Source organism: Globicephala melas, chromosome 10 (assembly GCF_963455315.2).
Source record: "Globicephala melas chromosome 10, mGloMel1.2, whole genome shotgun sequence".
Taxonomy (NCBI): Eukaryota; Metazoa; Chordata; class Mammalia; order Artiodactyla; family Delphinidae; genus Globicephala; species Globicephala melas.
In genome coordinates, this window is record NC_083323.1 from 62,773,853 (window position 1) to 62,791,207 (window position 17,355).

At 48.7% G+C, this 17,355-nt stretch overlaps 1 protein-coding gene across 6 annotated transcripts in view; it reads left to right on the forward strand.

Moving 5' to 3' along the window:
* The first annotated feature begins 5,353 nt into the window (after nt 1–5,353).
* The window catches only part of NCKAP5L (NCK associated protein 5 like), a 30,522-nt gene continuing 18,520 nt past the window's right edge, over nt 5,354–17,355 (forward strand). For 4 of the 6 annotated variants that reach the window (XM_030835128.2, XM_060305789.1, XM_060305790.1 and 1 more), the window contains exon 1: nt 5,354–5,449. The gene's annotated coding sequence lies outside the window, so the exon portion shown is untranslated. Of the gene's footprint in view, nt 5,450–6,475; nt 6,545–17,355 lie in introns of those variants that run through there. The other 2 variants (XM_030835130.2, XM_060305788.1) reach the window with 2 other exon arrangements.

A 17,355-nucleotide genomic window follows, 5' to 3' on the forward strand; every position in this document is an offset into this window, starting at 1 on the left:
CCACCCCCTTCCCCCCACCAGTAAGCCATATGTCCATTCTCTACATCTGTGTCTTGATTTCTGCTTTGCAAATAAGTTCATCTGTATCATTTTTCTAGATTCCACATATAAGTGATATTATACGGTATTTGTTTTTCTCTTTCTGACGTACTTCACTCTGTATGACAGTCCCTAGGTCCATCCATGTTTCTGCTGGATGTAATATTTAAAGTAAAAAGAAAACCATAAGCATACTAGAGAAGAAACTCCAATTAAAAAATTGGAGTATGTCCTAAACACACAAAAAAACAAAAGCCATAAAAAAAAAGATCAATAAATTTGACTACCTAAGGCAAAGGAAAAAAAAAATTCCAATAAACTCACATGACAAACTCCCAACTAGGAACACTATTGGCAATACATGTGACAAAGGGCAATTTTCATTATAATACAACCAACTCTTATATATCTATTAGAAAAAGACATTCACAGGGCTTCCCTGGTGGCACAGTGATTGAGAGTCCACCTGCCCATGCAGGGGACACGGGTTTGTGCCCCGGTCCGGGAAGATCCCACATGCCGCGGAGTCTGTGCGTCTGGAGCCTGTGCTCTGCAGCGGGAGGGGCCACAGCAGTGAGAGGCCCACGTACGGCAAAAAAAAAAAAAAAAAAAAGACATTCACAGAAAATGATAATGGCAGATAACACCTGAAAATTTGTTTAATCTCTCTTCTTTTTTTTTTTTTTTTTGGCTGCGTTGGGTCTTCCTTGCGGTGCGCGGGCTTCTCATTGCGGTGGCTTTCTCTTATTGCAGAGCACGGACTCTAGGCACATAGGCTTCAGTAATTGTGGCTCTTGGGCTCAGTAGTTTTGGCTCGCGGGCTCCAGAGCTCAGGCTCAGTAGTTGTGGCACACGGGCTTAGTTGCTTCACAGCACGTGGGATCTTCCCAGACGAGGGCTCGAACCCGTGTCCCCTGCATTGGCAGGTGGATTCATAACCACTGTGCCAAGAGGGAAGTCCCATACTCCCTGGCTTTAGTTACCACCTATGATCTGATGTTCTGATGACTCACAAATGTCTTAGTCCAGATATCTCTTCTGAGCTTCAGAATTATTTATCCAACATCATCATATATTAGTACTTCCCAACATTTCCCACATCATGGCACGCATAGAAGATGATGGTGTTTTTGTGGCAGTCCACCTTACTGAGATTGCTGTCTGTTGGAGCGAGCTTGTGCTGCTCTGAGGGTTGAGAAGATCAACATGCAGCACATCTGTAACCTCTTCCTGAGGCACAACAGTTGGGAAGCTCTGACCTCTTGGATAGACATTTCCACTTGGACGTCTCCCAGGCATTTCATTGTCAACATGTTTGGAAGAGAGTATATCATCTCCCAAACCTGCTCTTCTTCAGGTGTTTGATATTTCAGTGATTGGCCCAGAGGTCTTGGCTTCTCTGCTTCTCTCTACTTCCAATCCCAAGACCTCCTGACTTTAATACTATTTATTTCTTGAAGTCATCTCCTCTCCATCATCACTGTCATTTTCCTAGTCCAGAGCACATCGTTTCTCATTTTTCCCAATTACTACAAAAACTTTCTGTCTGGTCTCCCTGACTCAAATCTTGCTCTCTCTTATCTGTTCTCCACACTGCAACCACAGCGATCTTTTTAAAATGCAGTTCTAATCATGACACCCCCTTGCTTAATACCATTCAAAGGCTCTGCATTGCTTTTAGGATAAAGTATGATCATCCCACTACTTATCTTTTCAATCTTATTGCTTATCATACCCCACATGAATTCTTTATTAGGTAGCTAATACTATATGCACAGTGCCTGGGATACAGTAAAGACTCAATAAGAATTTTCGAATAATGAAAATGAGGAGAAAGGGGTTCAAGGACCTAAGCAGATCCATTATATCTGTACCAAGTATGAGGTTTCAAAGCACATACTGGCAATGCTGTCAGAACCCAAGGAACATGTTGTCCTATGTAGAAGTAAGCAGCACTAGCAAAGATCTATTCCTATTCAGCAAATGGACCAAATAATAGCCTCTTCCCAGCTCCTTTCTTCCTCTTAGTGAGCAGGAAAGACATCAAGAATGCACTCAGAGGACTTCCCTGGTGGTTCAGTGGTTAAGACTCCCTAGTTGGGGAACTCAGATCCCACATGCTGCGTGGTGCGGCCAAAAAAAAAAAAGAGAATGCCCTCAGAGTCAATCCAACCTGGAGAATAGTCAGATTATTAAAATCTTTTGAGAGGTCAATTACCAACCTGACCATCTCCTGATGTCAGGAATTCTAAACTGGGGTCAGTTCATCAACCAATGTAACACAGTAGCCAAATGGCTACAATGCCAAACTGAGGAATGAAGATGCTCCAACACTGAATGAAGGAACACATAGTATTGAAGCAGAGGATCCCATTCAAAGTACTGATGTGAGCAGTGAGGGCATGGTTCTCTGAGATGCCATCTACCAGTCATTCATCAGCACTATCTGCACTGTTAGACCATGCCACCAAACTGGTTTGTTACCAACAGCTTGCAGCAACCAGAGACCTAAAAGGCCTGGCTTGTTTTGTAACATAGATAACTCAAGTAAAGAACAATTTATGATTGGTGGTATACAACAAGGTGGAAAACCAACATTGGAACTTCAGTGTAATTTTTAATAAGTGAATAATACCACTAAGTGTGGTAATTAAAGTGTGTTGGGCCTCATCAAAGACAGAAAGCATGGAGCAATGGCAGCTATACTTCTTTCACCTCCTGTCAGTGAAGATAAAGGTCTGTGAAGCATAGAGAATCTGCCCAAATCTGAATGTCTAAACTTTCAAGTGTGCAAGAGCCTTTAAATTAAGGAGAATAGGTACTTGTCTGACAAGTGCAGATGTTCCAGCTGTGTTTATTAAACAGGGGCGAACATCTGAATGTAAAGTAAAAAATAATCTACATGGTTTGTTTGCTTCCCAAAATTTATTTATTTGGAAACATCCAAAAATAGTTAGAAATGCCTGGCAGACTCTTAAGGTTTTTCTACCCCATGGTTTTGGAATGCAACAGATTAGTGGACTTTTACTGGACTTTTAAGCCCTTGGAGGAAACGATCGTGTCTAATTTTTGTTGTAAGCCCAGGACTGGGACACGGATTCCTATTCAATAAATGTTAGATGATTGAATGAATAGAATTAATCAGTGCTGCAGGATTACAAAGATGCCACTAGCTATAATCAAAAAATAAGGTGAGCTTTTTCAAAATGAAAACACATTCACAAAAAGCTTTGCACAAGAATATTTAGAGCCGCCTTATTCATGATAGCCCCAAACTGGAAACACCCAAATATCCATCAATTGGAGAATGGATAAACAAATTACAATATATTCATACAATGGACTATTACTCAGCAATATAAAAAATAGACTACACATGGCTGAATCTCAAAAACGTTACTAAGCTAAAGAATATAGACACAAAAGAGTACATACTGTATGATTCCACTTATGTGAAATTCAAGAACAGACAAAACCATGGTGATAAAATTCAGGAAGTTGCAGAGGGTGGGTGTTGGTAGGTGCAGGGTAATTGACTATACAGGGGAATGAAGGAATTCTTTGGGGTGATGGTTCAGTATCTTGTTTGGGGGGTTACATAAGTGTATATATTATTGTTGAAATTCACCAAACAAAACACCCAAGATCTGTGCATTTTCTTGTATGTTAAGGATAAACCAGGCTTCCCTGGTGGCGCAGTGGTTGGGAGTCCACCTGCCGATGCAGGGGACACGGGTTCATGCCCTGGTCCGGGAAGATTCCACATGCCGGCTGGGCCCGTGAGCCATGGCCGCTGAGCCTGTGCATCTGGAGCCTGTGCTCCACGACGGGAGAGGCCACAACAGTGAGAGACCCGCGTACTGCAAAAAAAAAAAAAAAAAAAAGATAAATCAATTTTAAAAATTGTTTTAAAGCAAAGGTGAGAGAGCTGGTGGGAGTAACCTCCACGACATCTTCTAGGCTCCAATAATCACTATCCTCAGGCAGTCTTCATCAAGCTACCTCTATACTCAAGAATCCAAAATGACTTTTTAAAATCGCCTGTCCTGTCAAATCCATATCCTTATTCTGATCTCCTCCATACAAAACTTCCTCCATTAACTTCTCCCACTTCCCACCCTACCAACGTTATCTGCTCACTGTCCCATGCAGATAATTTGCTCTTTCCTACGTGAATCTCCTTGTGTCCTTACTTCACCTGGATCCTATTCAAGTTCTCTCTGCCCTTCAAATCCCATTTTAAATTAAGGAGCCTCCTTCAGAGAGGCACTCTTGGTCAATTCTAGCCAATTTGAGCACTCTATGTTCCCTGAGCTTTTATGTTCATTTATTGGATAATATGGTGCTTTAATACATCCTGTGTATACCCGCAATAGAAGCAATTTTAATAAAATGGGCAGAGCCTGTGGCTAGGGATCCCTTTGTATTTCTCTGCAGAACCCCCTTGAGAACCTGCACTAAGGGGCCAGATTGTGAAGATTATATGGTATCCAGACAAGGGCAGATAATTGTTTAACCAAGGACCAATGAGAATGATATCGAAGGGAGCTCTGAGGCCCTGCTGGGGCCTAGGTGGGCTGTTTGCTTTTCCTCCTTCAAGCACGCAGTTAGTTCAGCAGGGAAGGAACTCGCCCCCACTGAGACAGCAAGTGGCTGAGAGCAAGATTGTATCCTTTTTCTGGTCAGCCTTCCCTCCTCCTTAACCAGTGAGGAAAAGGCCAACACTGCTCTGAGAGGTGCAGAGCCTGTTCCCAGCGCCCAGGTTTCCATATTGCTGGAAGGACCCGATCTGGGAGGAAGAAAAGGGAGATGGGAGCATTTAAGGCCAAGCAGGCACTCAAGCCTCTTCCCTTAGATTTACACCCAACACGTATGCAGGAAGGCAAATTACAAACACCGACGCTCACAATCACATACACACGTGCACGCCCAGCCCTACAGAAGCAGACGCGCATGCCCACGGGTCCGCGTGCACCTACTTAGTTTTCTCTGCTATAGATGCCCCCCATTCCACCCCCGCTCGGCCCAGCCCGGCTTCTCCTACCCCGGCACTGGGGAGGTTTACCGGGCCCGACCCGGCCAGGTCTGGGAAGTCTGTTTCGCTATAGGGGGGAGGGGAGGTCCTTTCCTCCAGGGCGGAAGCGGAGCGCTCGGGCCGGGCGGACCTAGCTCTCGTCCTGGGAACATCTGGAGGGGGCTGGGAGGGGCGCGTATCCAGGGTGAACGTGGATTGGCTGCGCGGGAGGGGAGGCGGGGTCTGAGCGAGGGGCGGGGCTCACTGGCCCCTTTAAAGCCTTGACATCAAGAGGCGGCCCCAACACCCCCCTTTTTCTCTGCCCCCCTCCCCCGAGCCGCGGCCATGGACTTGGCGGATCCGGCCTGCCCTAGCCCAGCTCAACACCTGATTTCGGTGAGTTCTGGGGCCACTTGCGATTTAAAGGGCGGCGAGTGGGGGGGTCTTTAAGCCCCGGCTGGGGGTGAGAGATATGGAGGGTAAGGCTCTCGTGGCAGCCTTGGGTCGGAGAGGGCGGCGCGGCTTCCTGCTGGACCTCGCTGGCCTCCCCTCCCTCTAGCCCGCCTCACTCAAGCCGAAGGGTCCGGCCGCGACTCTGTCCACCCCCACCCCACCCCCTCCCGCCCCTCGCGCCATCCTCGCGCACACTCCGTGGCCCCGGAAGGGAAACTTTCCGGAGAGGGCGATGTTCCGGGGGCCGGTCTACCGCCCCCTTTGAAAGCACTGACCTTGCCCCAGCTGCGCACCCCACCCCACCCGCATCCCATCGTACGGGAGCCGCTTAGCGGTGCTGGGTTGTTGCGCGGGGGAGGCTCTCCCCAAAGCGCAGGCGCGGAGACGAGCCTCTGGCTTCTCTTCGCACTCCTTGCTGTCTCCGTGGCCTGGGGCGGTGGGGTGGGGGAGAGGTGGGGGGAGGCGGAGAGATAGGGGTCTCCCGGAACGACCCTTCAGTGGCTCTGAGGGACTGCGGGAAGGAGAAGGGTAGCTGGGTGGGCTGAACACTAAAGAGAGGCTGAGGAAGGGAGAAGGGCTGGGCAGGGAGTGAAGCCAGGACAGCTCTTGCAGGAAAGGCTCTCTGGGTCCTGGCTGCGGTGCCAGAAGAATGCAGAGAATTTATCTGTGCTCGACACTCCACTGGCCTAGGCCGACTAGGAAAGCGGCTGTCTGAACCCCAGCCCCCGTGGTCTCTCCAGCCCTGGCACTGCCCCAAGGGCACGGAGGACCCTTACCTCCCACAGGCCTGGTTTTCCAGGTGTCTCAGCGCTATCCACCAGCCTGTCCAGCTGCTACTTCTTAAATGCCTGCCTTCCTGAGTAGCCAGGGATCTTAGGCTGCCCGGTTGTCTGGCTGTAAAGGCAGTGCTTCTATGCCCTCCCTACCACTGCTCTCCCTCCCCCACAGGTCCTCCTGCTTAAGCACAGTTGTCTGCCAGAGATAGTGGTGGAAACAAATGCCTGGGACAGGTGTGGTCCTGGAGGACAGTAGCTAATGGTCAGTGTCTAATGGTTCTGTGGGTGGTACTTTGGGGAAAATGAACCTAGCCCAGTTGCCTTGTTGCAGACCCTCTCTTGCAAGATATGCCAGCTGACTCAGAGACTCCTTGTCTTTCAAGAAAGGAGACACAAAATTCACTTCTCATATTTATTGGGTTCCTGTCTTTCTAAGAACAACGTGGGGTTAGTGGGTTTCTTACCTCAGAGAAACACTTGCATCCCTGTCTAGGAAGATAATCTCCACTTCATTCAACTTTGTCTTCAGTTTATGGTCTGTGCATGAGGTGGTGTGAGCCCTCCAGCATCTCTCTCCAGCTCAGGCCTTTGGAAGAGAGTGAGAACCTGGAGAGGCAGATGGCCTGGGCTGCAGGGAAAAAGGCCCTTCTACAATAGGCAAGCAGAAACCAGTGTGTATGAGGACCAAGCTGTTATCACTGTGGACTGGGAGTCAGAAGCTCTGGTCCCTGCTCTTCATAGGTTGCTGTGTGACCTTAGCCAAGGTAGTTTGCCTCTCTGGTGCTTTTTTCCACCATGTGTAAAATTCAGCAGTTGAATTAGAAAGCTCTACTATTCCTTTCCACTTTTTGACATTGTGTGGTTCCACTGATGAGTGAAATTGGAGGGGAGTAAGGTCCTCCAGCAGGGTGGCTAAGTTTGAAGAGGTAAGTTGCTTAGGAGTAGAACCTTGGGTGGAGGGACACAGACTCCCTTATCCTGCCTAAGAAAGCCACTGTGCTGCTCGCCCCTGGTGCCTTGGAGTATGAACTCCTGCTGGCTGGGGTTTGGCCCACCCATCAAGGCCTCTGGTGAGACATCCTGGCAGGCCAGTCTTTGAGCTGTGCCTTTGGGGAGGGGTTGAGAGAGGAGGAGGCAGCCAAGGGCCAGCAGGGGAAGCAGATTCCCAGGAGACAGTTTGCATCTCAGCTGTTGGGACTTGTTTTAGGATCTGGGCCAGGGAGTACAGCACACTCATCTACCCTGTTATGGGAAGAGGACAAGGAGAGCCCCGCTGCTGTTGCCCATCCCACCCGTTGGCCCTATTCACCTCACCTCTGTACTCACACCCCCAGCTCCCAGGCAAGGGGTGTAAGGAATCTTCCCTACTGCCCTCGCCCAGCCAGCCTCCCAGACCCTGCCACGCCAGCCAGGCAGCAGCAGGGAGAGACTGCCGCAATCCCACCTTTCCCAGACTCCTTCTTCCATCCTGGGGGGTAGAGCTTTCTCAGGAGTCAGACTCTCCAGGCTGGGACTTGCTCTCTAGCCCAAGAACCAAAGACCTTCACGTTCTTCTTGTTTGTTTTCATCCTTGGTCTCCCAGGTGCTGAGGGAGATGTTAAAGGAGAGGTGGTGGTTAAAAAGGCCGTGGGATCGGTTGAATGTGGAGCACATTCTCCTGCATTGCTTTTCCCTCTGCTAGCTCCCCAGGAGCCCTCTTCCCTGGGCCCTGCTGCCCATGAGAGTGAAGCTACAGCAGGAGGTATTTAGGTTAGACCCCAAGGAAACCTTCCTCACTGCTAGAAACCCCTGGGATGGAGAATGGAAGCTCCCAGGAAGGTCAGTTTCCCAGAAAGTGGTTAACAGTGGAGTCCCTGTCAGAGTGAAGGATGTGGCTGTTGCTAGGCAGAGGCTGCCGTTTCCTCTTGGGGTGTGGCTCTGAGGCCAGCCAGCCAGAGGCCCCGTTAGAAGCAGGAGGAGAAAGGACTCTTGCCTGATAGCAAAAGAGGGGTCCCTGGCTCCATCAGCCTTGGGTCACCAGAAGCGCGTCTCTCAGAACAAATGCCGCTTCTGCCCCTGCTTCCCCGGCTCCTCCCCTAATTCACCACCACTACCACTGTCTGCTTTGACAATCCTCACCCAAACCTGGCAGACTCCTCTAGCCCCAGTCTGGCTGCACTAATGGACTGATTGGATTTTCTATACTTGGAGTTTGGGATTTCTGATTGAACATGCAAATTTATGTAAATCAATCTGGGATCTGCCACTATGTCAAAACAACATAGAGTCACAGGCTGGAAGGAATCCTAGAGACAGTCTAGTCCAATGCCCTCATGTTAAAAATGGGGAAACTGAAAAAAAAGGTGGGGAGTACACTGAAGTCTAGAGGGGGAAGTGATTTGTACAATGATGAGTGTCAGAGGCAGTGCTCCTGACTCTGGTCTAATGTTTTACGTTGTACCATTCTGCCTTAATTTCTTGTGCATGAGGGGGCCTGGCCAGATTTAAGGCAGAGAGGGCAGTTCTTGAACCTGATATTGTGGAGAGCTAAGCCCTTGGGGTCAGAGTGTTATCTCAGGGTCCCCCATGGGCTCTGGTCAGCTCTCTTAACATGCTGAAGAAAAACAACTTCAAATCCCTTAGAATAACACCCTTAATATTTTTCCCCAGGCCCTACCCTGGAGGGTTGGAAGACAAGGTCTTTGGTTGCTCCCTGGCTTGGCACTTATGGTTCCCCAGAGCTGAGGTTGTGTCTGTTCCCAGCATCTCTCACAGTACCAAGCACGTAGTAGGCTGCAGGTGGATCTGCACAAGCAGTGCCTCCATCTTTACACTTCATCCACATTCAGGTGTGTGCTGCTTCCCTCCACGGCCACAGTGGGAAAAGATATTTGGTCTTCTGTGACCACCCTCCCCTCCTCTCCTGGAGGAGGCACAGACCAGCTGAGCCTCCTCTGCCGGTTTCTAAAGCAGTGACCGACTAGGCAGGCCTTGCTGTAGAAAAGATCTCATTATTTTGAGGTCAGTGCCAAAGGTGGGTGGGGGCTGCTGAGATGGGCTTGGGTCCCAAAGAAGCAGTCTCCCCACTTGACGTGATTTTGATCTGATCTACCCACCTGGCTGCCAGGTGCCTCTTGCTCCCACTTCATGGACTGCGCCTGTCACGTGGGGCTATTTGGAGAGCTGCGCCCTCCCTTAGCCTGTAGTGCCTGTGCACGTTGCAGAGGTGGCGGAGGTGCTCAAAGCAGCTGTTGGCCTGCTTTACAGTGCTTTGGGAGAGGAGTGTTTTGGCTCAAGATCGGAACCCTGGACTCCCTGCCAAGGCTTCCACCAGGCCCTGGCAGCCTGGGGAGGGGGCTTGGGGCACATATGTGGGGTCTTCCTCACCTTCACCCCAAACCCAGGTCTGGCTGACTCTGAAAGAAGCGCCCTTGTCTTCAGCACCTTCCCAAAGCACGACAGATATGGAGCTCTAGTTCCTCACTGCCCAGTGGCCCTCGGCACCTATATCCTTAGCTCCGTGTGAGCCACATCTTTCTCCCTGGGCCTCAGTTTCCCAGTCTGTGCTGATAGATTAATAAGACATCATCACTGGGGTGTGGCACCTGCTTGCTAATTAACGTTTTCCCTACTCTGGGAGTCACACAGATGAAAGAGGCCTGAGGAGGCCAGGTTGTTATTAAGGTGAATTATCATTGCTGCTCTTCCTGATTTCTAAAACTCCAGCAGCTGCTGAGAAGAGCCCAGTCAGGCACAGCTCCCTGAACCTTATGCTGGTCCTTAAGCTCTGGGAGTTCTCCAGGACTCGCTAAGCTTTAAAAAAAAAAAAGTATAGGTATTTTAAAAGGAGAGACGCCTCATTCTGCTGCTCGTGCTGTTGCCTGCAAGACTTGAGTGGTGAGTGCTGCTTGGGGTGTTGGTCTGCAGTTCTCACTATAATGCAGGGCTTGAAATTGTCCCTCCCTGAAGACCCTCTGGGTAGGAGAATGATGAGGTCTTTGCTGGAGGGGAATGTGAGAGGCCCTGGAATTCCTGGGGTGTGGCCGTGGGGTTCTCAGCAGCTGCTGTTCCAGGGGCTGATTTATTTCACTCCCAGCTGGCTTGATGTGAGGGCTGTAACTGGCCCTTTTGTGTGAGGATCTGTTGAGACATCCCCAGAACCTGCCCGCGGAAGCCCCAGGCACTTCAGGAGTCCTTTACCCTACCTTACCGCTACCTGTCCCAAACCTTCCCCTTGCTCAAGCTCCCACCTCTGCCTCTGCCCTTGGCCAAACCTTACCCCCTTCCCAGGAGTAAGAATGAACCCAGCTCTTATCCAGGCGGAAGTAGCCCTGACTAACTTTTTTTTTTTTGAGATATATTTATTTTACTTTTTTGGCTGCATTGGGTCTTTGTTGCTGCATGCGGGCTTTCTCTAGTTGCAGCGACTGAGGGCCACTCTTCATTGTGGTGCACAGGCTTCTCATTGCGATGGTGGCTTCTCTTGTTGCGGAGCAGAGGCTGTAGGCGCGTGGGCTCAGTAGTTGTGGCTCGCAGGCTCTAGAGTGCAGGCTCAGTAGTTGTGGCGCACGGGCTTAGTTGCTCCGTGGCATGTGGGATCTTCCCAGACCAGGGATCGAACCTGTGTCCCCTGCATTGGCACGTGGGTTCTTAACCACTGTGCCACCAGGGAAGTCCCCTAACTTCTGAATAGTTTGTTGCTACGAATGCCCACCACAGCGGGGGCTGGGGGGGCCTCTCCCCTACGTCGGGGAGAGATTGCTGAGAAGAAAGAGAGTGAAGAAACTGGTGTTCCTTGGCCAGACCCCACACTCATCTGTCTAGACCTCCTCACCCCTCCCTTGTCCTGGGGCCTGGTCCTTACTTCCTAAGGTGGGAAGAAGAGAGTAGATGGCCCCATCTGGGGGGGCTTTAGAAGTCACCTGGTCAAGTGGTTATTCCTTCTATTTTTTTTTGTTTTATATTCTTTTATTTTTTCACTAGATTTTTTTTTACATAGTCCAAAGATCAAAATGATACAAAAAGGCATACATTGAGAAATCTTACTCCCCCCTCCACCCCTTCTCCCTCCATAGATAATCACTTATTAATTTCTTACATATCCCTAGTTTTTTAATACAAAAATAAACACAAGTATATATTCTTTCCCCCCCCCCCGCTTGCCCAAAAGATAGCAAATAGAATATACTGTCTTCATCTGTCACCAGTTGGCAGTATCTGTGTGTACAGAGATTTCTTCTGCCGCCATGTCAGGACTCTGGTTTCTGACCTTCACCACCCACCTCAGGGTCCCCCAGTCGACCCCAGGCCAGGAGCAGGGTTCATTTACCTTCATATACCAAACTTCATTCGGATGCCAAAACCAAGGAATTCTCAAGCTATGGCCAGCTCTTACTAAGTACTAGGTGTGGTGCCAGGCTCTGGGGATACAGTGGTGATCCCAGAAGTCCATGTTAATCAAATAATTAAACAGTTATAAAGTTACAGCTGTGATGGAGGCTGCAAAAAAAGGACAAGTACTGTGAGACCAGATAATCAGAGGCCCTCCCCACCTTGGCGTGTGAGGGATGTGCGTGTGTTAGGGGCAGGCACATGACACATCACAGAGCTGGGGCAGGAATCTGGGGCCAGGGCTGCAGAAATGGTACCACGTGACCTGGGAAGCTGGGTTTCTCAACTGGACTTCAGTGGTGTCTCTTCTCCCCACTACCCCAGTCTGTGGGATGTCCTGGACCCCTTGAGTTTTACTGTGTCCAAGACAAGAGGCCCCCTTCTCTGCCAGATGGTGCTGAAAATGCCTACTCCCCTGCCTCCATCCCATTGCCTTCTGTTTCCCCAGCTCTGGGCCTGTGGGCTCCTGAAGCTAGAGCCTTCCTTTCCACTGCAGGCTGAAGGGAAGTTGGGGGGTGTTTGCTTCTCACTTCCTCTGTAGACGGCACCTCACTTCCTGTCCCCGGGGCTAGAAGAAGGCTAAAGCTCTTGGTTTTGCTGTCCCTTCCTCTCTACCCGCTTTGCTTTCCTGGGAAGCCTGTGGGGCCCATAGGAGGAAGGCAGCATCAAATCCAAGGGCTTCTCCCTAAAGGCCCTGCTGGGCTCCTCACCCCCACATCCCCCACCCCACACAAGGGGATCTCTTTTCTCAGATGCAGTCCATTTCCAGACGTGATCTCATCCTTCTCTTCTATGCCCTCTGGGAAGAGAGGAGTCAGAGAGGGAGGTCACCCCATTTGACAGATGAGAAAACTGAGTCGGGGGTTTCTAGGCTTCACCTAGGGGCATGCAGTATGGCTGAGCCAGACTGGAATCAAGGAAGCCTGACTCCCATTTATGGGCACAAACGAGGAGAGCCTAGTCGGAATTGTGGGTGAACCAGAGCTACTTTCTCCTCCCCGAGCAGAGCTGGCAGCTTAAGAGGTCACCTATGGGCTCTGGCCAAATGGCACCCACTGAGCCAACAGTAAAGCTGCCTGGACAGGAAGACACTTGGTTGGCCAGAGCCCGTTCCCTTTGAAGAAAGAGGCCAGGATATGAAGCCTGGGGGAGTGAGTACTAGGGACTGAGCATGGGGGGCTGGCTGAGTATATGCCCAGCTCTTTGGGGCCTGCAGGTGCAGCCTGAGAGCCAATAGGCTGTGCAGCCTCCCAGGCCCTTTTTCTCTTGGATCGGAGAGCAGATAGCTGAAGTTCCAGTTGTCAGCTCTGGTATTGTCTCCAGGAGCCTCTCTGCCTCTGTTCCTCCTGTGGGACCCAGCATATGTCTCCGGTTACACCCAGGATGTTGAAAAGATGCTGATTCTCCTGTTCGGTCAGGAGATAGGAGATGAGTTGGTAACTGGCATGGGCCAGGGGACCAAGAAACACTCACCTTCAAATGCCCTTCAGTCCAGCTGCACTGAGTCATTCTGTTTCCATACACACCCAGAGACGTCTGCCTCCTGCTGCCTAGAATGACCCCCTTCCCTTTTCCTTGTAGCTAAACCCTATCTGTCTATAAAGGCTGAGTTCCCTAGATGCTCAAATTCTGAAAAACTGTTCCAGCTTAATATTTCTCTCCTGATTTTTAAAGTTCTCCAAAGACTTCTCTTGTGGAACCTCCTTCACAGTACAGCTATTTACCTACATGTCTTACATCCCCTACTAGTCTGAAAGCTCCAAGAAGTCTGAAAAGAACTGACCCATCTCTCAATTGCCTCCCAATACCCAGCACTGTACCTCCCACTGAGTGATCTGCCCAGAATATTTGCAGAATGAATAGATTAGTCCCTTTGCCAGAGGGCATCACTGAGACCTGGGAGAAGGTTGAGAGCTTGGAAAAGGTCATATCAATGTTCGGGACAAATCTGAAAATGTCCTTGTTTACTTCTCAGTGTGGCTTGTCATATGGACCTTCAGAGCCACTTGGGTTGGGGGCTGTCACTGGGGATCTTTAAGGGAACCTGATGAGTCCACTGTACCTTCTCACCTGTCCTGTCTTTCTGGTCTTTTTCTGTCTGTAATGAAAGGAGATCACCAAGTTCAGGACCTCGTTGGCAGGAGCAGTGCCCTGGCAGGAAGTAGGGGTGGGGGAAAGGAAATATGAGCAGGGCCCCTCCTCAGGGAGCTCCCCTTCTAACAGCATGGAAGTTGCCCCTTCTCTCAGGGAGTACTAGAGAACAGGACGCATTACAGTTTGAAATACTGATCCTGCAGGAGGCACTTGAAGAAGAGAGATCACCGTGGGCCACGTCAGTCCAGGACAGCTTTTCAGAAGATTGTTGCTCTGCGGCCAGCCCAGGGTAGGGCTTCCAGGGCCATGTTGAGGGCTTTCATCTGTCCCCAAAGCAGTAGGAGGTCATGGGAAGATTTGAAGCAGGAAGGACGCAATCAGATTTACAGTTTTAGAAAGAAGATTGCTCTGCTAGAGCTCCCTTGGAAAAGAGATTGTGGCAGGGAAAATACAAGATCAGCCTGGAACATCTTCTCGTGCCAGAAACTAAGCAAATGTTAAAAAATAAGTAAACGGTTTTTTTTAATGGAGGCATGTTGAAAGGACACAGGAGCCAACCTGAAAGCATGGCCGAAGCTGGAATTTAAGCAGTAAAATAAGTGGTGATGATAATATTGGATTAAAATCCAAAGAATAAAATAATGCCCGCGAGTCCATACTCATACAAATATGTAATTAAGTAAATAAATGGGAGTGAAGAGACAGCTTTTTCTTACAGAAAACTTCCAATTAATAAATTACAAGGAATGAGGGAAATTGAAAATTATTGTTAGGGCACCATAGTAATTGCTGCAAGCAAGATCCACTGATGAATCCTAAAATGAGGGGGTGAAAATTTAAGCAGAAACAGGATTTTGCATGGTCACAAAGTATTGCCCTCCCCCCAAATATTTATTATTAACAAAAGAAAAAGTATGTTTTCATTTTACTGTACAGAAACCCACTAGTAGACGCCACCTAACCAAGTGATCAAGGTTAACATCACCAGTAATAAGATATCTCAGCATCATGTATACACACCCCCTGATAGAATGCACTGAGAAGGGCACATCACCTCTGTGATATTCTTTCCCAAAATCCATAACCTCAATCTCATTGGAGAAAACATCAAACAAACTCATATTAGGAAATATTCTCCAAAGTACTGACCAGTTACCTTCCAAAGTGTCAAGGTCATAAAAGACAAAGACTGGGAATCCCCTGGCGGTCCAGTGGTTAGGACTCCGTGCTTTAACCACAGAGGGCTTGGGTTCGATCCCTGGTCGGGGAACTAAGATCCTGCAAGCCGCTTGGAGCGGCCAAAACAAACAAAGACTGAGGAACTGTCATGGATCACAGGAGACTAAGGAGTCATGGTGACTAAGTACAATGTGGGATCCTGGATCGGATCTTGGGATAGAATACCAGTGGAAAGGACATCAGTGGAAAAACTGGTTAAGATCCAAATAAAGTCTATGGATTGTTTTTTTAAAAAATATTTATTTATTTATTTTGGCTGCACCAGGTCTTATTTGCGGCATGCGGGATTTTTAGTTGCGGCATGTGGACTTCTTAGTTGTGGCATGTGAACTCTTAGTTGCAGCATGCATGTGGGATCTAGTTCCCTGACCAGGGATTGAACCCGGGCCCCCTGCATTGGGAGCGTGGAGTCTTACCCACTGGACCACGTGTGGGTTTTTTTTTAATTGTTTTGCTAATGAATGATGTAGAACAGTGAGAGCATGCTGCTATGTCTGTTTGTTTGTTTTTTAAGGTATACACACATACACTCACAAATAACTAACACAGAAGAAGAGGTGGAAGATAGCTGCAGAGAGTGGTAGACAAGGGAAACGTTGTCCAGGAGGAAGTGGTCACTATCAAGACAGAAAAGACAACCACAGAATAGGAGAAAACATTTGCAAATCATATATCTGGTAAGGGACCTGTGTTCAGAATATATAAAGAATTCTTACAACTCGACAGTAAAAAGACACATATCCCAACTAAACAATGGGCAAAGGGATCTGAATAGACTTGTCTCCAGGGAAGATATACAAATTGCCAATAAGCCAATGAAAAGATGTTCAACATCGTCAATCGGAGGAATATAAATCAAAACCATAAAAATCACCTCAGGACTTCCCTGGTGGCGCAGTGGTTAAGAATCCACCTGCCAATGCAGGGGACACGGGTTCGAGCTCTGGTCCAGGAAGATCCCACATGCTGCGGAGCAACTGAACCCGTGTGCCACAACTGCTGAGCCTGCGCTCTAGTTTCCATGCTCCACAACAAGAGAAGCCACCGCAATGAGAAGCCTGCACGCTGCAACAAAGAGTAGCCCCCACTCGCCACAACTAGAGAAAGCCCGTGCACAACAACAAAGACCCAACACAGCCAAAAAAAAAAAAAAAATCACTTCACATTTACTAAGGTGACTTAGAATCAGAAAATCAGACAATAACAAGTGGTGAGGATGTGGAGAAATTGCAGCCCTCACATATTGTTGATGGAACTCGGGCTTGGGTTCGATCCCTGGTCGGGGAAGATGGTGCATCCACTTCGGGAAACAGTTTGGCAGTTCCTCAAAAAGTTAAACCTAAAGTCACCATACAACCCAGCAATCCCACTGCTGGGTGTATACCCAAGAGGAAATGAAAACATCCATCCAGACAATTTGTACACTGGTGTGTACACTGCTTAGAGCAGCGTTATGCATAATAGCCAAAAAGTGGAAACAGTTCAAATGTCCATCAATAGCTGAATGGATAAACAAATTGTGGCACAGCCATATGATGGAATATTATGTGGCCATAAAAAGGAATGTAGTACTGATGCATGCTTCAACAGAGATGAACCTTGGAAACATTATGCAGAGTGAAAGAAGCCAGTCACAGAAGACCACCTATTGTATGATTCCATTCATATGAAATGTCCAGAATGGGGAAATCTATAGAGACAGAAAATAGATTAGTGGTTGCCTTGGTTTGGGTGTGAGGGGCTGGTAGCTAAGGAGTAATGAAAATGTTCTAAAATTGACGATGGCCATGATTGTATATATCGGTGAATATACTACAAACCACTGAATTGTACACTTTAAATGGGTGAGTTGTGTGGGAGTTGAACTATGTCTCAAAGCTTTAAAAAACATAGTCCAGCAGGAAGTGCCACCAGAGGCATTTGTGCTTGAGAAGGCAATGGGGACTGAAAAACATTGTAAGATTTAGCATTGTGGTAGCTACTGCTGAAGTTGGACCACGTTGAGGAAGGAGTGAGAAGTGAGGATGGCTTTTTTTTGAGAAGTTTGGCTGTGAAAGGCAAAAGAGGGCAGTATCTGGAGAGATGTCAGGGGGAAATTATTTTTAAGATGAAAGGTACCTGAGAAGTTGTAAAGGTAGATGGGAAAGATCCCTTCAGGAAGTAGACCCTGAAGACATAAATGGGGAGGGTCTGGGGTAGGAACGACTGGCCTTGCCTGGGAAAAGGGCAGCCCCTCCGTTGTAACAGGAGGAGAGAAGGAAGTACAAAGGACTCCGATGGGGCTGGGACTGTGGTGGTGGGAGGTTTGAGGGGTTTCCCCTCTGCTGGCTTCAATCCGCTGGGGAAGCGAGGGGAGGTGGTAGACCAGAA